Here is a 24,464-nt window from a genome sequence, read left to right as displayed (position 1 = left end):
AACATACATAGTCCATTGAGCTGTAGAGACATATATGGGACTGTAAATTTTTAAACCTTATACACATGGACGTGACGTCATAATGTAGTAGTCTTACGTCACATTAATTACAGATATAGCCAAAAGGGACTTAGCCCAATATACAGTTAACATGAAACTTGTTCATAATCTGGAGAGAAAACAAAGCCTTATACGTTCACAAAACATGGCCACAAGATGTACGGAACCTCCTCAAGAGGCACAAAGACTGGTTGACAAAAACTCTCTAGGCGGTCTTCATTGAGTCTGGCCACACGCCTGGTTACCTACATATATACATAAATGATGAGCTCAGCCTAATGAATAATAACAAAGTAAAGAGTTTAATGAATGATGTCCCATATCATATTTCAGATCAAAAACAAATTCAGACCCATATACTTATCCAGAAATCATAAGCAGATGCTTGTAGTACATCCATTTAACTATCATAATATATCAAATTTGAATAGTCAGTACTGTCATGACCCAAACCCGCCCATATGGGTTTAGCACCGCAACTAGCCAGTAATCCGAGATTACCGAAGGCCTGCTTAACAGTAAAACAGTAACACAGAGTACAGGGGCTGGCAAAAGACTTTTCATAACATGTTCACATTCAGAACAAAAACAGTATATACGTACATTATTTACAGGCATTCAGGTTAGGGACCAAATCCCCACCATAACAATACAGTACAATTATCATTCAGTCTATACATAACAGAGACAGATAGGGTGAATCTAAGACACCCCAAAAGCAGCCTTAGCTTGAACAGATCTGGAACCTCGAAGTGAGGCACAAAGGTTGGCTTGACAAAACAAGGGCTTAGCTTGACGCTTCTAGCAACGGTCCGATGCCTGAACACCTACATATATTTATGAGCAGTGAGCTAAAGCCCAGTGAATAACATATGCGTAAAGAGGTTAAGAATGAATGTCCTTTCAGTATTAAAAATAATCATTTATCAGTATATCGGTCATTCAGTTTGTGGCTCATATTTCATGCCATAACAGTCATTCAGAAACTATAATAGTCGTATGTGGTACATCTAATAGCAAAACAGTACAGTAGGTCTTAACAGACCGAACAGTCAGTTGATGGCCATCATATCAGTAAACAGTAGTGGTTCCAAACATGGGAACCAACAGAGATCTCTGTGACAGTAGCAGTACAGTACAGTAACAGTAAATTGCTATGGATGCCACGAATATAGTTCACAAATAGGACAAACATTCATTCAGTAAGAAATATCATTTCAGAAAGCAGTACAGTTGTTCATTCAGAAAATATTCATGATTGAACATATCTTTACAACATTGTTGCTCACAGAGCACTGGGTTATAAGCAGCTAGAGCGTCCTCGGATGCCAACCCTACACAGTTACAGAACGAACACATACTAAGCTACACAGTTGGAAAATAATAACTTAATCCCTAATTTGCCTCGGTGTGGTTCTACATCAATATCCTCATTAAGATGCCTTAAACTAGGCCTAAGAATACCTAGGATGGAATAAGGATGCAAAGATGCATTTAAAAATACTTTTCAAAATTTTGCTGAAATAGGGTCCCGCTCGAGCGTGGGTTTCCCCGCTCGAGCGGACATGCAGACAAAAGAGCCCCGCTCGAGCGTGACTTACTCCGCTCGAGCGGACTGCAAAAGTACTGGATGGGTGAAATTCATGCTCGATGGGCGCTCGACCTCCGCTCGAGCGTGAGACACAAGTCCTCGCTCGAGCGTGCATTCCCCCACTCGAGCGGGCTGTAAACACATGCAATGTACTGGATACACGCATTTCACGCTCGAGCGTCACTTTTCTCGCTCGACCGGACTGCATGAACACAAAGCGTACGCTCGTGAGTGGAGTTCCTCGCTCGAGCGTCGGTCCAAATTCTGGAATTTCCAGATTGAACCTTCAAGCTCAAAATCAACATTTAAAGCATCAAATTCGATCATTTTGGGCTAATTTTCTGGAAAACACTTGTAAACTCATAATATGACATGTTTCAAAAATCAATTTGAGAAATCAAAGCTCAAAGGTAGTTCAATTAATCACAATTTCAAAAAAGTTTTCATGAACATGAAGAACATATGACATGCATGAATTCTAGTGAATTCTAATGCCTCAAAACATGATCCAAAGCAAGATTAAACTCAAAACCATGATGAACTCATGGATTAGAACAAGAATGTAAACTTGCATGCAAGATTTCATGAAAATCAACTTCAAAATGCGAGAATATGTACATGCATGCATGATTCAAGCTTCAATTCAACAATTTAAGCCATAACTTGGCTGTAAACTCCAACAATCCTCTAAAACATGCAAGAACCAACCCAAAATATGAACAAGAAGGTAAATTCTCTACCTTAAGTCTCTAATTTCAAATGTAGAAGCTCAATATGCAAGGAATCCTTCAATCTCCTAAGCCTCCAAGCCAATTTGGTTGAAATCAAGTTTTTTCCTCTCTCTCACTCTCTCTAGTCAGTTTGGCTCTCAAATGGCTGAGGAAATGTGATGATAATGCTAACATATACAAATCAATAAAAGGCTCATGAAAGTCCACTAAGTGGCATTTTGGTAAATAACTCAAGTTGATGCATTTTAACTTCATTTAATCTAATTTAATCATACCAAATCAAATTTCAACTAAACATGCCATAAAATCACATAAATTCTAACTAGCATAAAACATTACTCGATTTCAGATTCGGCCGCCGATAAGGCCTTCAATTTACAGTTTAAAGCGCAAAACATGAACAGATCATTCAACAGTTAACAGATAGAAATATGCTTAAGCTATACATTCAATCAATCAGTTCAGGATTTCAGTCAATCAGTCATTTAACATGCTTAATCATAGATTAGCACTAATCAGTGGTGAGGGTTGTCACAGGTACCGACGACCACATGGGTCCACACCTTGTGCACAAGTAGCCATGATATTATTACCCTAGGCGAAGGCCATGTGAGTATAGACCTCGGTATTGTTACCCCCGGGCAAGGGCCATGTGAACATAAGCCACAGTATTGTTACCCCTGGGCGAGGGCCACGTGCATATAGACCATGGTATAGTTACCCTCGGGTGAGGGCCACGTGAATATAGAATGCCACAATTATATATCAGGAAATGGACATTCATTCATGATTCACAAAATAACGTTTCAGAAAACAGATCATTTTATATCATTAGAAAATAGTTGAAGTTAAACATAACTTTACAGAGTTATTACTCATAAATGGCTCCAAAGCAAACAGACAGAGTAGGCAGATCAGATAACTTGCGGCACGTGACCTATACAGATACAGAACAAATACATACAAAATCACATACCCAGAATTGTAACTTAGTTCTTTCTTATATTGGTGTGTTTTACTTCTTTTCCTTATTATTTTCTCTTAAATAGGGCTTAGGAATGCCTAGAATGCAATGAGGATGCCAAAATGTGATTCAAAACACTTAATCAAATTTGCTGAAAATAGAGGTCTCGCTCGAACGCAACTTCCTTCGCTCGAGCGGGTGTCCAAATATGTGAGTGGTCGCTCGAGCGCAACTTCTCTCGCTTGAGAGGTCTGTAAACTCTACAAGAGTTCTAGTTGTGTGAAATTTCCTCTCGACGACCAGTCAACGATCGCTCGAGCGTATGACTAAGGTCTTCGCTCGAGCGCAACTATTGTCACTCGAGCGGTCTGCAAAACATGTAAACTTCTGGGAGCATGCATTTTACGCTCGAGCCAACTAAAAGTTGCTTGAGCTGAGGTGCAAATCATGGAGTGGTCTCTCGAGTGCAGGATCTATCGCTTGAGCAAAGAGGCAAAATCAAGAATTTTCAGATTGCTCTACCAAGTGTAAAATTCAATTTCAAAGTTGCAAATCATGGTCTTTTGGGCCAAAAACTTGAGGAAACACTTGTAAATGGATGAAACATGGTGAATTCAAAATCATTTCACAAAATCAAAGCCCAAAAGCTTGCCAATTGTGCAAAACAACACTCCATTCTTTGAAAACCCAACATACATGCTCTATCTTGACTTCAAAGCTTCTAAAACATGATCAATTAAGGTCATGTGATAAGAAATGTGATGAATTCTCAAAACAAAGTCAAGATGGACACATGCAAGTATGACTTGAATGAAATTCAAACTCAAAATGCCATGATATATGCATGCATGCATGGAATGATCCTCCTTTCTAATTCATTAGCTCATCACTTGCATAACTTAGCTTAATTCTCAAGAATTCTTGTATTAAAGTCTTGATTACAAAGTTTAAGGACAAAATTCTTATCTAGAGTCTTAATTGCACAAGTGTATAAACTTCAACTCCCATTTTTTTGCAATCCCCAACAATTCTTTGCAATTCCCAATTTTTTTTAACTTTGAACTCAATTTTTCTTCTATCTCTCTCCTACGTTTTCTCTTCACGGTAGGGTGATAGGAGAGTGTAAATGAGTTCATATGGGCCTTATATAGGCTTAGTTTGTGACTTAGTTAAATTTTGATTAAGCTACTCAATTAGACATTAATTATTCTAATTTAATCATTCTGAATCGAATTTTAATTAAACCTACCATAATGTTCTAAAAATCCTAAATAGCACATAAATCAAGTCAATTTCGTAATCAGATGCCGATAAGGCCTTCAATTCGTAGAACGAAATAGAAATACAAATAGATATTTATACGATAAACAAATATAAGCATAATAATGTGACACACACATGTAATTAATTTAAAATTTCACCTTAATTATTGATTAGGCTTAGTTAATCATGAATTAACATTAATCAGAGGTCGGGGTTTCTATAACCAACCACCCATGGGCTAGATATGTGTTTTTATATGGCTATGTTTGGCATACCACATTTGGATTAAAATAGCATAAAAAGATTAAATAAGTTAAAAAGTCAATAAGACAAAATAACACATCCAAACCCTAATCATTTAATTTTTTTCTCAAAAAAGCCAAAAAAATTAAAAAGTACATCCTAAACGAGACTTTTTAATCCCAATCTAAATTAATCAAAAAGTCAAAAAATTAAAAAATCAACTCACATCCCAAACGAAGGGATATAAACATAGATATGTTTATACAAACTTAAAATATGTGACTTCCTCTTTATAAATATGCTATGGATTTTATTATTATTATTATTGTTGTTGTTGTTGTTGTTGATTATTGTTGATGATGATGATTTGCAACATATAGTAGGAGAGAGAGAGCATATAGGAAAAAAAAAATTAAACAGATAGGGGTTGGTTTGGCTATTAAATTTGTCTAGTTATTTGAACAGATAAGGGGTTAGTTTATCAAATTTGGTTAGATATTTAAACAGATAAAGGAAAAAAATAAATAATTAAAAAAATTGAACAGATAATAAATTTGGATAGATAAAATTTTATTTGGACACATATTTAAACATATAAGGAAAATTTGAATTGAAAAGATTAAAAATGAAACAGATAGGGTAAAAACATTGAACAGATAGGTAAAAATTTTGAATAGATAGTCAACGAAAGTAAATAGATAAATAAGGGGTAAAATTGGAAACAAAATGTCCTTCAAAACAAATAAAAAGACTTCTCACCAAACTATTTTCACAAAGGGTGGACCTCTCACCCAAAAAAAAAAAAAAAAAAAATCTACTAGACTTAACACCTTACACCCTTCTTAACTTGGACTTTTCAACAATTATTCCTCATTTTAAACTTTCGTGCTACAAAAATGTAACTTAAATAAATATATATAATAAATTTATATGATATTAAATTATAAGTTGAAACTAGAAAGTGATTCTAATTATTTAAGAAATTCAATATAATTAATATTATAAATAAGATAGACATAAAAAAAATAATTTTAATATTTTATTTACAAAAAGTGAAAAAAGTATAATAAAATTAATTGATACATTATTTTTACTATGTATAATTCTATTAGGTTTTGTTTATGGATGATTTAGATTAAGTAGAAGTCTTTTAAATATTAAATTTTAAAAATAATTTTGGCAAAACGATATATTGATGTGGTATTTTAATTAAAAAAAAAGAGGGAAAAAAAAAGAAAGATGTGTCACATAAGAGAGAGAGAGAGAGAAAGAGAGAGAAATTGAGAGCAAATAGTATTTTTAATAACATATATATATATATATATATATATATATATATATGATGGTGGTGGTGGTGGTGGTGGTTATTATTAAAAGAATGTGTGTGAATATCCAAGAATCATTTTTATTTGACAACTAATCATATTTAATATTTATATTTTTAATATTTTTTAATAAAAGTGTTAATATCTATAGATTTATTTGTAGAGAGAAAAATGAAAAAAGTTTAGTTTACTTTTAAGGAAAATTTATCCATAAATTCTATTTTCTAAAAAGTTGAACCATTTAGTCCTAAAAGTTTTCTTATGTACCATTTAGTCCCATTTATACATCATCATTAAAACAACATCAAATATCATCATTAAAACAACATCAAACATCATCTGATATTTTTGATGTTTGTGGGTGTTTCAAACATCAGATTCCTTTTTAAAAAAAACTTACCTTGTTCACTTTTCCATCTTCCATTATCATAGCTTTTCAACAGACTCAAAAATTTCACAAAATTCAAACTTCAAAGATCTAACTGGAAAAAAAAAATAAAAATAAAAAATAATAAAAAATAAAAAAATCAAGAAAAAGTGATGCTAAAACGATTGAATTCGAGTCGAACCTTGGTGAATTCTTGAGAAATCGAAGCTTTAGCAGAATCAAGTAGCGGAGAAAATAGTTTCGGAAATCTTCTGAAAGCTCAGGCGCGAAACAGAACCGAATCAGATCGGATCAGCTGTTGCGCGATGAATCTGATGAAAGAGATCGACGGCGGCCGATTGGTCTGCCATTGTTAGGGTTTACAAAACACGTTGGAGTTGAGAGAGAGAGAGAGAGAAAGAGAGAGAGAGAGATTCAGGACATCATCAAGATGTTGCTCTGGTTCTCTCTCTGCGATTGCCGGTGGGATCCAAACCCAGATTTGATGATGTTTTGTTCATGGTGTTCTGACGTTGATGTTCATGATGGTAAACATTAGATTATTGAAATCTGATGTTCATGATGGTAAATGAATCTGATGTTTCATTCTATAATTTCAAACATTATTGAAATCTGATGAACATTAGATGTTTGAAACATTATTGTAATTTTTCACGATGTTTGAAATCTAATTTCAAACATTGTAATTTTTCACATTATTGTAATTTGATGTTGTTTTGATAATGATGTTGTGATGTTTGATGTTGTTTTGATAATGATGATGTTGTTTTGATGATGATGATGTTTGATGTATATGCCCTCTATGGTCAATTTTCCTATAATGGGACCTTTCAGTCTATAAGAAAATTTTTAGGACTAAACAGTGTATGAGTTGTTAATTTGGGATTTATTGGTGCATCACCCTATTTTTAATTCATATTTGTTTTTCTATTTCTCCAAAATCTATTCTTAATATTTCGTTTGTTTCAAATGAAAAAAATAAAAAATAAAAAATCAAATGACCATGTTTTATACATATTATAGGTGTTAGCGGGGTGGTGAAGGTCGAGGCGGTGGCGGTGTGGTGGTATGCTGGTAGTTATGATATTGAGTTGGTAAGATTTTAGTATAAAAAACATTCACTCAAATAAATTTATTTTTCATTGATTACTATTTTTATTTTATTTTATATTATATTGAATATTAAAAAATATTGATAACATTTTACTTACCATCCAAACTATGGGTGAAAATCATGTCGTGTTGTGTCATTTTCGTATTGTATCATATCGAGTTTGTATTCAAAATAATCCAACACTAACACGATATGAAAACGACACAACATGACACAATTCCTACTCATAATTTGGATGACAAGTAAAATCACTTAATTAAACGTGTCAATTATCTTAACACTGACCTAACCTACTTATGATTGTATTAACACTAACACGACACGCTTAATATGATTAGTAAAAATTCATATTTCATATTATAAGCAAATTGCACAACCTATTAAAAATAAAAATTAAAATTAAAAAAAAAATACAAACAAACAAACTTGTTTCACATCACACATAAGAATAACTTATTTAAATATTGACACACAATGATAGAAATATATGCCAATATCTATGCAAATAGTTAAAAATATTCATCACTGACCCATTACACATCCAATCTATTGTCAGTTATTAATATTTAAATATCTAATAAAATTTTAAAAGCAAAACAAGTTTTCATCTAACACCAAACTAATAATAATAATACTAATAATGTTGTAGCTATGTCACATTCAAAGTAACATTTTTGTGATTCTTTCACATTGACTGATGCCACAAAAACACTGTTGCCACAAATTCAAAAACTCTCATATCTACCAATCTTAATTTGTGCCGATTTATCATCAAATTACAATTGCACTTCATTTTAGGTATATATATCATATAGAGATTTAAGTTTTAATATAACGGATAAGAATAAATTACTCAAAATTTTATGATTACTAAATTTAGGTTGTATTTGGGTTACGTGCGAGCCAAAAGTGAATACGTATCGACAAAAATTTTTACACGAGTCAAACGTGTTAGGTTTCGCATGTTCAATCCAAATATAACCCATTTAAAATTCGTGTTTTCGGGTCGTGTTTTATTTGGATTCAAGTAAAAAAAATTATTAACTCTAATCCTTTAATTATGTATGATTTGAATCTTGTTAATAGGTTATGTGCCAAATTCTCACTTCTAATCCAAACAAACAGAATGCAACTTCAAAATTCAAATATAATACATAGGCTTGTTTTGGGAAGTTGGCTAAAAGCTGAATTTTTTATTTTTTTTTATTTTTTTGGTGTGGTTTTTTTTTTTAAAAAAACGTAAAAAAATAAAAAGAAGGTGTGACCCAAAATAGGTTAAAAGTAAAAAATTGATTTTTAACCAAATTCCCAAATTATGCCACACTCATTTACCAATTTCATCATCAAATATTGGATATAGTTTTGTCTGTCAAAATTTTGCCTAATAATTTAAAGAATACTAACAAGTCAAGCCATGTAGAGGTTATTAAGTGGTTTTGGAACAGCACAAATGATTTTATGTTAGGACATGAGAGAATAATAAGAGAATACGGTAATTGATAATTGATGGGTGATAAGAACTCATGATATATATATATATATATATATATTTGTCAATCGATAGAAGAGTAATTATAAATATAAAAAATATTTATATCATCAAAGAGACTATTAAGCCCTACTAACTCACAATAATTAGAAAGTTAACAAAGCCTACTAAATCCAAACCCAATAACCACTGCTAGTTCTAACTATATATAATCCTATAGTAAGGAAGAAATAAACCAAATAAACCACTACCACCACAAACAGTAACAAATAAACTATCATCATAAAGGACATTAAACTCCTCTTTATAAGAGTTGAACCAATTATCTCACACCATAAAAAGTGCAACACAACTATTATGCCAAATACCCTAATTAAAAACTCGTGATACCCTTGAAGTATCTATTAATTTTTAGACATATGCTACATCTTCTAATTGAGATTCTCCAATTCTATCTCCAATGACGTGGTTAAGATTCATATGAAGCAGTCTCGCACTCCTCTTTCTCTTATATTTAACTCTTCTAATTCCACAGTATTGAAATGAAATTGACAAATAAAATTAAGGATAAATTACATTGACACCCCTGAGATTTGGTCCAATTACATCTTATCCCTTGACATTCTAAATTACATCTTATCCCTTGACATTCTAAAAATTGCATTCCTACTCCTGTGATTAATAGTCTCATTTCACAACCCACATACTTATATAAAAGGCAACAACTCCTAATAGAAAAATAGAGAAAATTACATTAAAAAAAAAAAGTAAAGCAAAGGAAAGGAGATGAAAAAAAAAAAAAAAACAGAGGAAGTAAAGCAAAGTAAGAAAAGAGAAAGTGTATAAGTCCAATATTTTTATTCCGTCTAAATAATTACAATGACAAGAGAGTTGATATAATTTTCAAACGTCAAAAAGTGATATATACTAAATTTAAGGAAAAATTATGCAAATAGTCCCTGTACTTTATACGATGTGTCAATTTAGTCCTTGTAGTTTCAATTTGCTCGATTTTGCCCCTTAATATAGCGGATTGTGTCATTTTGGTGCAATAAATAACGGTTGTTAAGTTAATTTAACGGAAAGTCAAATAATGTGTCAATTTAGTCCCTATATTTTTCACAATGTGTCAATTTAATCTCTGTCAAAATCGAGAAAATTGAAATTATAAAGATTAAATTGACACAGGTTGAGGAAGAAGATGATGAGCTGGCAAACTCTGACACCGTAGTGGTTGAGACCCAATGTGGGCTGGAGCCGAACTGTAAAGCTGTCCAAGTTAATACAGTGGTCGTAGAGCCTGAATGTGGCGTGGGAAACATATTGGGGGTTGAGGCACGCATGGATAGATCTCTATTGGTAATGGCAGACAGTGCACTGCAGAGGAATAATGTTAACTTTGATGAGCATCTGTTTACCCCTGGGTTTATTAAGAGTGTTAGTGGGGCAAGTGGGCATAGGCCTGGTATCCACCTGGAAGTTAATTTGGGCCATATACATGGGCCTGCTTCTCCAAATGGGCGGGCTGAAGAGGGGGTGGGCACATCCATAGTCCACACAAATAAAGCTCATTGGGCTGGTACCAGGAAAGATGGGCTCTGGGTGCAATCAAGCCAGACTACCATCAATGGAAGCTCCAACGCTGTGAAGAAGGCAAGAAGGAAAGGAAAGATGAAAGTGGGAGGGCCGGGTGCAGCAAAGCCGAACATAGAGGAGGTTGGGTATAAGAGGTTAGCTCGTCTGTACGGCCAAAAAGGTAACCCATCCAGCAGGTCTATCCCTAAGTGCGCAGTGTTCAGGGCTGCTGCAGCAGCCGTGTCTCTTTCGGCAGCAACCACGAGTGGTTCAAGCAAAGGGAGGCATATTCTTAGTGAAGCTCAAGCTACTCTTCAGCTGGGTAAAGTTCTGGGAATTCATTACAATGGCAAAGATAGTGAAGTTTTGGAGAAATTGGTGGAGCTTGAATCAATTGACAGAGGAAGAAGAAAGGGGAGGGAGACGGCATAAGGGTCTCAGTGTCTCTTCTAGGGGAACTTGGCGTATCATAAGTTGACTGATGAATTTAATGTCATGGAATATCAGAGGATTAGGGAAATCTGTGAAGAGGGGAAGGATTAGGAAGCTTATTTGTGATAGGAGGGTTGACTTTGTTCTATTACAGGAAACTAAGAAAACCTCTATTTCAGAAAGTGAAGTTAGAACCTTGTGGGGAAGGAGGGATATGGAATTTATGGCAGTAGATTCAGAAGGGTTAGCAGGGGGACTACTCTGTATTTGGGATCCAAGCCTATTTCAATTGAAGGACTGTTGTTCCAATAGAAGATTTGTTCTCCTGTCAGGTACTCTCCTGAAATCTTTTGATTGTGTCATACTAAATGTTTATGCCCCTAATGATGTGAATGGTAGAGGTATGCTTTGGGATACTTTAATAAAATTAAAGTCTGACTTTCCAAATCCATGGTGCTTGGGGGGGGGGGATTTCAATGAGATCAGATTTATTGGGGAAAGGGGGGGCTGCTCTGGAAGGGAAAAGGGGATGAAGGAACTAAACGCATTTATTGATAAATGTGAGTTGAATGATATACCATTGCTTGGTAGGAAGTACACATGGTGTAATGCTCAGGAGGGGGAGAAATGGAGTAGGATTGACAGGGTCCTGTTAAATCCTGAGTGGTTGCAAAGATTTAACTTCAAGCTATGGGGCCTTCCTAGAACCTGCTCTGATCATTGCCCACTCTTGTTAATGGAAGATGAGAGGGATTGGGGGCCAAGACCCTTCCGGTTCATTAATGCATGGATTATGCATCCTGGTTTCCTCTCTGTTATGGAAAAATTCTGGACTGAAAAAAGGATTACTGGGAGTGCGGGGTATATTCTTCTTCATAAACTAAAACTGCTCAAGGGAGAGCTGAAAAAATGGAACTCCGAAGTTTTTGGGAATGTAGCCACAAAGTTAAAGGAGGCAGAGGTAGAGCTGCATGGCATCGACATTACTGCAGAAGACAGAACTTTGTCTGAATCTGAAAAGAATAGAAGAAGGGAGGTGACAGGGGAGGTATGGAAGCTTAGTAGGATGCTGGAAAGGATTTGGCATCAGAAGTCTAGAGTAAACTGGATTTTGAATGGGGACAGGAATACTAAGTTTTTCTATGTTATGGCCAGTAGCAGAAGGAATAGAAATTCAATCAATTCTATCTCAATTGATGGAGTTGATATGAAGGAGCCAAAGACCGTACGACTTGCAGTCTTACAGCACTTTAGGAGGCAGTTCACCGAAAGCTGGGCAATTAGACCAACTCTGGGAGGCATTTTTAAGTCAGTTGCAGCTAGTGATGCATTTTCTGACCTGGAAGCTGCTTTCTCTGCATGTGAAGTAAGGGCAGCTATCATGGACTGTGATGGAAATAAGGCGCCATGCCCAGATGGTTTTAATCTCCTATTTTTTCAGAAATTTTGGAAGGTATTGAAATCTGAGGTGTTGCATTTCATGAGGGATTTTCATACCACTTCCAAGCTCTCATTTGGAATTAACAGTTCTTTCATCACTTTTATTCCCAAGAATAATACTCCTAATGGATTAGCTGATTTTAGACCCATTAGTCTGGTGGGGAGCATGTACAAGATCCTCTCAAAAGTCCTAGCTCATAGGCTCACGAGAGTGCTCCCTAAAGTTATTGGGGATTCTCAGTCTGCGTTTTTAGGTGGGAGAAGTATACTTGATGGAGTTTTTATTGCAAATGAAATTGTGGATGGATGGAAAAAAGCTCGAAAGAAAGGGATTCTCATTAAACTTGATTTTGAAAAAGCGTACGACTCAATTAACTGGGAATTTCTATTTTCTATGTTGGCCAATTTTGGGTTTGGGTCAAAATGGACTTCTTGGATGAGGGCGTGTGTTTCCACAGCAAGGTTGTCTGTTCTTGTGAATGGTTCACCAACAGAGGAGTTCTCTCCACAAAAGGGTCTTAGACAAGGTGACTCTCTATCTCCTTTTTTATTTATTATAGTGGCAGAAGGGCTGAATATATTGATGCACCGAGCTCATGAACTAGGGATCATTAAGGGGGTAAAAGTCGGGGCGAAGGAAGTGATGATTTCTCACCTCCAATTTGCAGATGATTCGATGTTGTTTTGTGAGGCTGACTTGGAACAAATAGTTCATATAAAGAGGGTCCTAAGATGTTTTGAAATACTTTCTGGAATGAGGATTAACTTTCACAAGAGTGTAGTGTGTGGTGTAGGTGTGGAAGTTGAGGCCTTGTTATCCTGTGCTGGTATTCTAAATTGCAAGGTCCAAGGATTACCAATGAAATTCTTGGGCCTTCCATTAGGTGCTAATCCAGGTAGGAAATCAACCTGGAAGCCTGTGTTGGATAAGGTTAAAGCCAGGTTGGCGGGTTGGAAGAGAAGAACTCTAGCTTTTGCAGGCAGGCTAACGTTGATCAAGTCGGCCCTGTCTAGTCTGCCTATTTACTATCTTTCTCTGTTCAGAATGCCCAATGGAGTTGTTAGAGAAATTGAAAAACTCCAAGCTGCTTTCCTGTGGGGAGGTAACGATCTGAAAAGGAAAGTTCACCTAGTAAAATGGGCTGAAGTGACAAAAAGTAGGGAGCAAGGTGGACTGGGAATTAGAAGAATCAAGGATGTCAATTCTAGCCTTCTCCTTAAATGGTGGTGGAAATTTGGGAAGGAAGTAAATGCCCTTTGGAGGAGATTGTTGTGTAGCAAATACAAGATTGAGGAGGGTAGCTGGACCCCATTGGCGAGTGTGTCTCATAGTCACTCTAGAGTGTGGACTGATATTATCACAGTGGCTAAGCATCATCAACAGTTAGTGGAGTTCTATGTAGAGAAGCTTCGGTTAAGGGTTGGGAATGGGTCTAGGATCAAGTTTTGGCATGATCGTTGGCTTGGCAGCAGATGTTTAAAAGCTGAGTTCCCTAGAATCTTTAGTTTGTCCATTGATAAAGGGGGATCACTCTTAAGCTTCTATGATAGGAGATCTTCTGTGGAGGAGTGGAATTTTATCTTTAGGAGAAACCTCTATGATTGGGAAAAGGATGAAGTAAATCGATTGGTTGTTGTTTTAAAGGATGCCCCTCCGTTACGCAGTAATGTGGAGGATTGCGCTACATGGAATGGAACAGCTGGCTGCCTCAAGGTATCTGTTTTATACAAGTTCAGTGACACTCCTTTTGGCCCTCATCTGTCTTTAGGTAAGTTTGTGTGGAACACCGATTTACCTCCTAAGGTCCAGTTTTTTGGCTGGTTAGCCTGGAGGAATAGAGTGAAAACTAGAGGTTTTCTCCAGCATATTGGCATTCTTAACAGTAGTGCTTCAATTCTTTGTGCCTTTTGTGAAAATGAGAATGAATCTGCTGCCCATGTGTTGCTGCATTGTCCATTTTCCTGGAAAGTTTGGTCAGATCTGTTACAATGGTGGGGGTGCCTGTGGGTGGTGCCTAGGTCTGTTGACTGCTTGTTTTATTGGTGGTTAGGTGGCCATTTTAAGAACAAGGTTAGGAGATTATGGAGGGTTTTACCTCTGATTGCTCTATGGTCCATTTGGAAGTGTAGAAATGATTGTATATTTAATGGGGTGCAGCCTTGTGGAGTTGATCTCAGTGAGCTCATTAAGGTTCGATTTGCCTTATGGAGTAAGGCCTCCAGGTTAGGGAATATGTACTCGGTTAATGATTTTATCAACAACATTGATCAGGTAAAGGCATGTGTTTGAGGAAGTTTGCAGCGGGCAGTGTCCTTCTGTTGTGTGCATCTGCTGTCTGCATGATCGGTTTGGTCTGTTTGGGGACTGATTCTTCGGTTTGCTCCTGGTAATCTGCTTCTGTTTTGCATCTGCTAGTCTGTCAGAGGGAGTTTACAGCTGCCACTGTTTGATACTCTGCATCTGTGTAGCAGAACATGCTACATTCTTCAGCTGCTGCTCAAGCTTGTATTGTATTCTTCAGCTCCTTCGGTGTCTAGCAGATTCTGGTGTAGAACACTTCCAATCCTTTGCCAGATGCTAGGTGCATTTTCAGTCTGTTAAGTGGCCTGGCTTGGCTGCTGTTTAGGGGCCAAGCATTGGTGGTTGCTGCTGTATTGTAGATTGTGGCTTGTATCTTGTATCTTGCTAATTTGTTGGAGTTTGGGTGTTTGATTGGCTTCTCGCCAATCATGGGTCAAGTGCATAGTGCACTCCCCTGATTTGTTGATGTATTGTGGATTGTATCTTGCTTTATCATCAATAAATCCTTATTTTGCCGATCAAAAAAAAATTGACACATCGTGTAAAGTACAGAGACCAAATTGATACATTGTTTGACCTTCCGTTAAATAAACTTAACAACCGTTATTATTGGATTAAAATGACACAATCCGTTAAATAAATGGGCAAAATCGAACAAATTAAAATTACAGGAACTAAATTGACACATCGTGTAAATTATAGGAACTATTTATATAATTTACTTTAAATTTAAATCTTAAGACTGTAAGTGTAATTTACCTTAAAATTAAAATGATGAATCATTTTTCCAATTTTTGGGATTTCTCAACCTTTGCATCGATGTCCACTAATAAAAAAGGAAAATGAGTGAGAGCACTAATTAGTGCTATCACTAATGATGTGGCAGTGAGCCCCACCAGGAATGATTTGATGTTTTGGCCTTGGTGTTGTATTTTTTTTCTTTTTTTTTATTGAGTGTCATGTCATTAGTGGTCTTTTTAGAGCTCCAAAATTAATGATCTCTATCATTGTTGAATAAAAAAAGGTCACCAATTGTGAAGCACATTAAATTAGGGGTCTACATCTACATAGTGTGCCCGGTGTAATGTAACGGGGTGCCATAAATATCAATATCAATTTTTGTCATTTTTCAATTTGCACATCTATTCTTTATAATACCATACAAACTTTTTACATCAATAAATATTTATATATTTGTGGACAAAAATATTTATATATTTAGGTTGCAAATAATAATAATAATAATAAGGAAAAAGAGTATTTTATTATAATCTAATGGTAGAAGAGGTGATTATCAACCTGTTAGCTTGTCTAGTCTAATCTTATTTTTTAAAAATTTGAGAAGGTTGTTTTAGCTCATAAAATCGGGTTAAGTCAATATTTTTAATCCGATATATTAACGTGCTGGGATTGAGATTTATACTTTTAGCCTATTACGGCCAAGCCCGACCCGCTATTAAATAAAGGGAAAACTATATGCAGGTGGGAGTTGTGAAAAAAAATTACAAACACATAGGAGCTGTAAGTATGTCTATAGTGGGGTGCAAATGAAAGGTTGTGGAGGTTCAAGTGTCACTTGCACTCCTTCATGTGTTGGTAATATTGTTTTTCAACTCCCACCTGCATGTAGTTCTCCCTTAAATAAATAAATAAATAAATAAAATCTTTCAATTTATAATGATGTCAGTATATTTATTTAATAAATATAATATGTGATTGAATTAATTATGAAATATTTTAATTTTTTTATTATATAATCCGATTAGTAGGTTTGAGATTTAAAATTATTTTTTAAATTAAACTTGAACAAATATAAAGATCCGATATTAGAATCGAGCCAAATTTAAACAAATACAAAATCTTAATATATAGTATTGACTCCACCCAAACTCACCCCGATCCGAGGAGCGTCCACCGCTAAGTGGAAGGAAAAATAATTTATACCCCCACTGAGGGTCGACTCCCAATGAGGTGGAGGCTCGTGATTGAGCAAAAAAAAACAATTTTTTTTTTTTTTTTTTCGATTGGCAGCCAGTGGGGGCACGCCACCTCACTGGGGTGCGACCCCCACTGGGAGTATAAGGCACAGCCGAAGTGGAAGTCGTCAAAGGTGGGGTTACTTTTGCATTTTTTTAACTTGCAAGATATTGTTTTGGATGCACATTTTTCCATTTGAAAGTTAAAGACGAATGTTATATTTGTTGTAATAATTGTTGGCCTTTGGTTGGTGTTGTGTCGTGTCAAACAACCATATACGTTTAAGCGTCTGAGAATAAATTTAATTAATTAATTTTTTCCCTTTCTTTTCAATTATTTATTTGTTTATTTATTGTTCTTTTTGAAAGTGACAACCAAATTATGTCCATATAAAAAAAAGAGAAATATTAGAGATCATAAAAATTTTGTCATGAAAAGGATTATGAAAAATTTGTGATCCTTAGATTACCTTGATTAGTGTGTGGTGCTTTATTGTAAGTGTAATCCAAATGTCACAAATCTTTCATGACTATTTTCATGAAAAACTTTTCATAATTCCTAGCATTGCTGTAAAAAAAAATATTTTTAAAGTGATAGCGAATGTATTTCCATATAACAGAATAGAGAGACAGAAGGAATAAAAAAAATTATATAAAGAAAATAATATATAAATCTATTTTATAGATTTGAATGATATGACTAGTTAATGATTAGAGAAAATATAAGAGAGAATCTTATCTTTAATATCCTAATTGATTGTCACATCATTAGATTTAAAAATTAACAAAAAAATTACCTATAAACCCTATTGGAAAATGTTTGAGGGCCACAATTTTTGTGGCTACAATGGCTCAAAACTGCCAAAACGACATCGTTTTAACAGTTTTGAGCAATTGTGGTCACAAAAATTGTGGCCCTCTAACATTATTGAATCCTATTATGAGGAATGATGATCCATTTAGTTCTCATAATTTTCTTATAGATCATTGTAGATCAATTACTCTCATTAATTTTGGAAAAGTAGATTTAATATATTATTTAAAAAATTAGATTTACGGTTATATCCTTGTTTCTATTATGCTTCGGTCCTTTTTTTTTTGGCTAGAAAGATAAGATACACAATTTATGAGAATCAAATTTTGGATAAATTTTTATATGCAAATCTTTTTTATTTGAAAATATTTTAAAAAGAGTACAAAAATAACTTGAAATATAAGATTCTTCAAATATTCCAAAAGAATCTGGATTCTTTCAAACATTTTAAAATGAGTACAAAAACTCTTTATTAAGTTTTAGACAAATATATAATTTTAAATTATAACACTCAAATATAACATTTTAAAAAAAATTCTTAGTGTATTTTTTTCCAAACATAATACTCCAAAAAATTCTTTAATGTAACATTTCGATATAATACACAAAAAAATTTCTTAGTGTATTTTTTTTTAAACATAACACTATAATGTCACGCTCCAAAAAAAAGGATGTGAAATTTTTCAAATCATTTCAAAAGAAGTAAAAAAAATTCTTTAGTAAGTTTTGGACAAATGTATAATTTCAAACTATATGTATTATGTTTGAAAAAAGTATAATAAGAAGTTTTTTAATATTTTTGTATGTGTTATATTGAAGTGTTATGTTTGAGATTACAGTAATTGAAGTGTTACGTTTGAAAAAAATACGTTAAAAAGTTTTTTTATATATTATATTGGAGTGTTATATTGTTATGTTTAGAAAAAATATATGCTAAGAAATTCTTTAGTATGTTACATTGGAATGTTACAATATTAGATTGTTAAGTTTTTTTTTTTTTTTTTTTTTTTCATAATGTGGACTTTGTTCTAGAGAGAAAATTCAAAACCTCTATAATACGGATTGTCTAAATGTATAATTTCACATTTAGAGAAATCTATTTTTATCTTTCAAAAATTAAACTCAAACGTGTAAGTAATTATCATTTCATATAATTTTCACTTTAATATAACTTTTAGGTATATAATCACATTTTAAAATTTATTGGTACTTCACTTAAAATTTAAAAAAATTAACCTTAAATAACAATATTCTTTCTATATATAAACATACAAATTTGATGAGAGAACAAAAAGACAAAATTTAATCGAACAGACAAAAAGCTTGAAATATGGAGATGGCTAGGGGTATAAATTTGGCCCGGCTTGACCCATGTCGGTTTTCGAGGGCTCCCGTCAAAATTCGGACAGGGCCGGCCTGACCCGGCCCACGGCTAGAAAATTAGGCCTAGGCCTATGGGGTATTTGGGCATTGGGCGGGCCGGGGCCTGGCCTCGGACTTAGGTGGAGCTTGGGCAGGCTTGAACTTTTTATTTTATTTTATTTTATTTATTTTTTTATCAAAATTTTATTATTTTTCATTAAAAAAGACATTAGGCCTCGGGCCAGCGCCTTAAGTGGGCCGGGATTCAAAATGGTGGCCCAGGCCCAAGCTCAGGGTCTCAGGCTAAGCTTGGACTCGGACCCAAACAGGTTGGGCCCACCCTGGGCCACAAGCGAGCTTCAGACTGTTCACGGGCTATTTTTACACTCCTATGACAATAATGACCAATTTAAAGCTATTTTCAATATTCTTTCTAGCCTAATAACGAGATTTGGCACCCTGATCGTCATACTATTATATTAGAATAATACTACATATATCAATTAATATATTAATTAATGTATTAATAAATGATATAATATAATATTAGAGGTTTTAAATATTTATAATTTAGGACGAATTACACTAACAGCCCATATACTTTGAGTTTTGTATCACTTTGGTCCCTGACTTTTCAATTGTGACACATTTGACCCTGAATTTTGAACTATTGCTCAATTTCAAGGGCAAAGTCGTCAATTTGATAAAATATAAACTCATTTGGCAAAAATAAATATCAAAAAAATATTTTTGAATTTTTAAAAATTATTTCTACCCACTAAAGACAAAATTATGTAAAATTAATAAATCTTTTAGACATTTATTTAATTATTTTTTACCAAATTAATTTTTATTATGTGTTTGGATGATAATCATGTAATTGATGGTTATTTTTATTTTTTCAAAAGTCAAATATGACGACAACTTTGATATCATTATTAAATCAATCCATTAAATCAAAAAATCCAAAACTAAAAACATTTCACATATTAAATATATCGATTATACATTAAAAGCCTAACAACCACATATTACATAATCATCATCTAAGCACATAATAAAAATTAATTTGGTAAAAAAATAAATGTCCAAAAGAATTATTAATTTTACATAATTTTATCTTCGGTAGATAGAAATTATTTTTAAAAATTTAAAAATATTTTTTTGACATTTATTTTCGTCAAATTAATAATGATTTAGTTTATATTTTATCAAATTGACGATTTTACCTTTGAAATTGAGCAATGGTATCTTCAATTATCCTTATTTGGAACAATATTCAAAATTTAGGATCAAATATGTCACAATTGAAAAGTCAGGGACCAAAGTAATATAACCCTCAAACAATAAGGACTGTTAATGTAATTCTATAATTTATATAATTAGTGAGATCATAATTTAAAATAATAATATAATAATAAATATTTATATACCAATTAATATATTAATGGATATACCTAACACCATCGATTGTATTGTGTTTGGTGATTAACTTTTGGTGAATATGTTAGGTAGAGGTCCTCACCAAGGGTGATGGGTTAGTAGGTCAGAGCTCTCTTTCACTGACTTTTGGTTAATAACTAGTTGCATTTAATTCTGTTCTCGATTTCTACCTATAAATTTTGGTGGGATTGAGGTCAGACTTTAAAAAAAAATGCTATAGTTTGGTCACCATTTATGTACCTTTATGTACCTTTATTTTAAAAATCAAATATTAGGTGTTTTTAGCTATATTGAGATCTCCTTTAGAAATAAATTATTTTAATATTTTTTTAATTTTTTATAAAAAAATATCTAGAAAGTAGAGAGAGTTATATGATAATTTATAGTGATTTTTAACTTTTTAATTAAAATTGAAGATTTCCAAAAATATAAAGAAGCTCACAATTTTTTGTTCACAAATTAAAATCATTATTAGTTCTGTAAAATATACTAGTAGTATCTATTTTCCTGTTATAATTTTTATTATTTTTTTGAAAGTGAAATATTATTCAAATTTGATATCTCAATTTATCGCCACGGTATTATTAGAGGTGAAGCTAGTTGCAAAACATTCTCTTTGTCACCTACCATCAAGTTGATCTGTTTGATCATCAAAAATTTTATTTGTTTTTCTTTTCTTTTTTTATTTTTATTTTTATTATTGAGAAATCAAAACTTCAAAATCCATCAAATTTTCTTCATTGGGTGTGATAGACAACCGAAGTAGCTAACTCATTCGGCCAAGCCCATCATATATCAGGAAGTCATTTGGTGGTCCTGAAACATGGTTAGGTGATGCCCATGATTGGTAAAAGAAGTGGACTCTACAATTTAGTAGAAAATGAGGAGAGAAGTATGAGACATTATATTTAGGTGTGTTTGATTGAACGGACTGGATAAGGGGGATTAGAATCTATCGAACTTGAGTCCTGAGACTGTGAATCCCCCGGACTATTTGGTTGGATTGGATATGTATTCTGTGTTTGTTTTTTCATGGGATTAGATGTCTAGAAATGACTATTTTTAGTGAATCTAATATTTGGTTGGACGGACTGGATAGTAGGGGTGTCCGTGGTTCGGTTTGGGACGGTTTGCAGTTCGGTTTGGACCCGTCCGCATCTATGCGGTTTGGAAAAAAGTCAACCCGCAACCACTCGCAATGCGGTTTGCGGTTTGTACGGATAGGGTTCGCGAATGTGCGAGCGATTGAGGGCGGTTTGTAGATTGAACTTTTTTTTAAAAATTTTATTTTTAAACCTTTTTTTTTTCTCCCATTTTGTCAATCTTTATTTTGGACCTTTTTCCTCATATTTTCTAAAATGCTCCAACATTAATAATTAATGAATTAAAACTTATAAAAAAAACACAACAAATTCAATTCGTAACCTAAACAAATCATTCAAAATCTACATTCATCATTAACTTGCATTCATCCTACATTCATCATTCAAAATATAACAGATTACAGATTCAACTTCAATAACAGATTCAGAGAGAGAGATTCAATTTCCACTTCAAAATAGCAACTTCACTAACAGATTACAGATTATCAAAATAACAGATTACAGATTCAACTTCAATAACAATTTCAATAATATTACATATTCAATTTCCACTTTTCAGATGCAATTCCAACATTACAGATTCAGTTTCCAATACCACAGATGCAATTCCAAAAACAGATTTGTTGGTCAAAAAAAAAATCAGATTTATTTCCAAGAAACACATAGATTCAATTTCCTTCCACTTCTCACAGATTCAACAACAAATTTAAGTCAAATACCACAGATTCAATTCCAAAAAAAAAAAAAAAAAAAAAAAAAAAAAACAGAGCGAGAGATCTGTTTGCATGTATTAAAGACAAATTCAATTTCCACTTCTTAGATTTGTTGGTCCAAAAAAAAAAAAATTAGATTTATTTCCAAGAAACACATAGATTCAATTTCCTTCCACTTCTCACAGATTCAACAACAAATTTAATTCTAATACCACAGATTCAATTCCAAAAAAAAAAAAAAAAAAAAAAAACAGAGCAAAACCAGATAGTGAGACTGATGAGATGAGAGATCAGGGAAGAGAGAGAGAGAGAGAGAGAGAGAGAGAGAGAGAGAGAGAGAGAGAGAGAGAGAGAGGCTTACCTGTGAGTCGATCGGTGCAAATGCAAAACTAGAGAGTGAGACTGATGAGATGAGAGAGTGAGGGAGACAGATCAGAGAGATATCTGATATATATATTTTGTAAAAAAAAACTCAAAGATCAGGGTGAGAGAGAGAGAGAGACAAAGACTGAGAGAGAGAGAGGCTTACCTGTGAGTCGATCGGTGTGATAAGAGAGTGAGACGATCGGTGCAGAAGATGAACAGCGAGAGTAAGAGAGACAGTGATGAGATGAGAGAGTGAGGGAGAGAGAATCGTGTTTTTGAGTTTGAGAGGTAGATAAATCATTAGGGTTTTGTTTGTTTTGTTTGTTATAGATGAGGTGCGTGAGGTGAGATGGTGAGATGAACGGTCAGATTAGAAAGAGGGGAAAAAAAATGTTTTAATGTGGGCGGGTTGGGCGGGTGCGGTTCAAACCCGCAACCCGCCCGCAATCCGAAATTTATATAAAATCCAAACTGCTCCCTACCCTAATGTGTTTGCGAAACCGCCCACACGCGTGCGGTTCGGATCGGGTATGGCGATTTGGGCGGGTCGGATAACCCTATGCCCAGCCCTAGATAAGATAAATGAACAAAATACTATTTTACCATTTTTTCAATTATTTACTAAGTAATAACAATATTAAACATATCTTTAATATTTTAATTATTTTTAGCTAGATTAAATAAAAATTTATTTTATTTTATTTTTTACACAATTAAATAAATTTATTTTTTAAAATAAAATATCAATAAAAATATATGTTATTTTTTAATTAAAATTTTAAATGAATTTGTTTTTAAAAATAATAATAATTAAACAATGAAATTAAATAAAACATCTATTATCATTTAAATAATGAAATTAAATAAAATATAAACAAAATTTTAAAATAAAATATCAATAAAATATCTATAAAAAATTATTTTAAAAAATTAAATAAATAAAACATCAATAAAAAGTTAAATAAAATTATTTTATTTTTAAATTGAGACATTTAAATTTTATTGAATTTTACTAAATATAATACATAATGAAATAGTAGAGGGTCAAAATGGTCATTTTACCACCTAATCCCAACAGTTAGGGATGTAATCGGTTCGGTACGGTCGGTATTTAGGTAAAAAATTACACCGAACCGATACTGTCGGTTTTATTATTTTGAACACCGATGCAGACCACTTCTCCCATCAAACTGCACCGAACCAAAACCGATTGAAACGGTTCGATTTGGTGCGGTTTAATCGGTTTATGATTTTTCAAACTTGAGCCACTTTTAAATATAATCATTAATTCATATAAAAATATTAAATTAGTTATTGTTTACTATTCAAACATATCCAATCCATTCATTTAATACCTACTTTTCAATTCCTAAATTAACAAAAATAAAAAGAAAAAAAAAGTATGAAAATACTAAGGTTCAAAGAATAATGAGTTAGAGTTAAGATTTTATATAATAAGAGTTTACAAAATTAGGTTATAAAGATGATAAGATTAATTAATTAAGGTTAGTAATTTAGTATACTTATTAATATCATTATATAATTATATATATATATATATATATATATATATATATATTATAAATATAATATATATTGAAGCGGTTGGTTTCGGTTTAAATCGGTGCACAAGGTGCTTAAACTGATACCGAACTGAAAAAAAAAAAATCAAATTTAAAAATCGCACAAACCGATTCTTGTTAAAAAACAGACCAAATATGGCCGATTTGGTCCGGTTCAATCGGTTTGGTCGGTTTTTGTGATTTTTCT

At 33.3% G+C, this 24,464-nt stretch overlaps 1 long non-coding RNA gene across 1 annotated transcript; it reads right to left on the bottom strand.

The window, feature by feature from the left end:
- Positions 1-35: 35 nt before the first annotated feature.
- LOC114272845 (uncharacterized) lies at positions 36-23,035 on the bottom strand. The gene is made up of 3 exons (XR_014340853.1): positions 22,858-23,035; positions 22,690-22,730; positions 36-887 (listed from the first exon to the last, which is right to left on the bottom strand). It is a non-coding gene; the product is annotated as an uncharacterized LOC114272845 (long non-coding RNA).
- Positions 23,036-24,464: the final 1,429 nt, after the last annotated feature.

Source organism: Camellia sinensis, chromosome 9, assembly GCF_055761805.1.
Source record: "Camellia sinensis isolate YWXY chromosome 9, ASM5576180v1, whole genome shotgun sequence".
In the NCBI taxonomy this organism is placed as follows: domain Eukaryota; kingdom Viridiplantae; phylum Streptophyta; class Magnoliopsida; order Ericales; family Theaceae; genus Camellia; species Camellia sinensis.
Note: the sequence above shows the minus strand (reverse complement) of the source record. Positions and strands in the feature narration are given on the sequence as shown.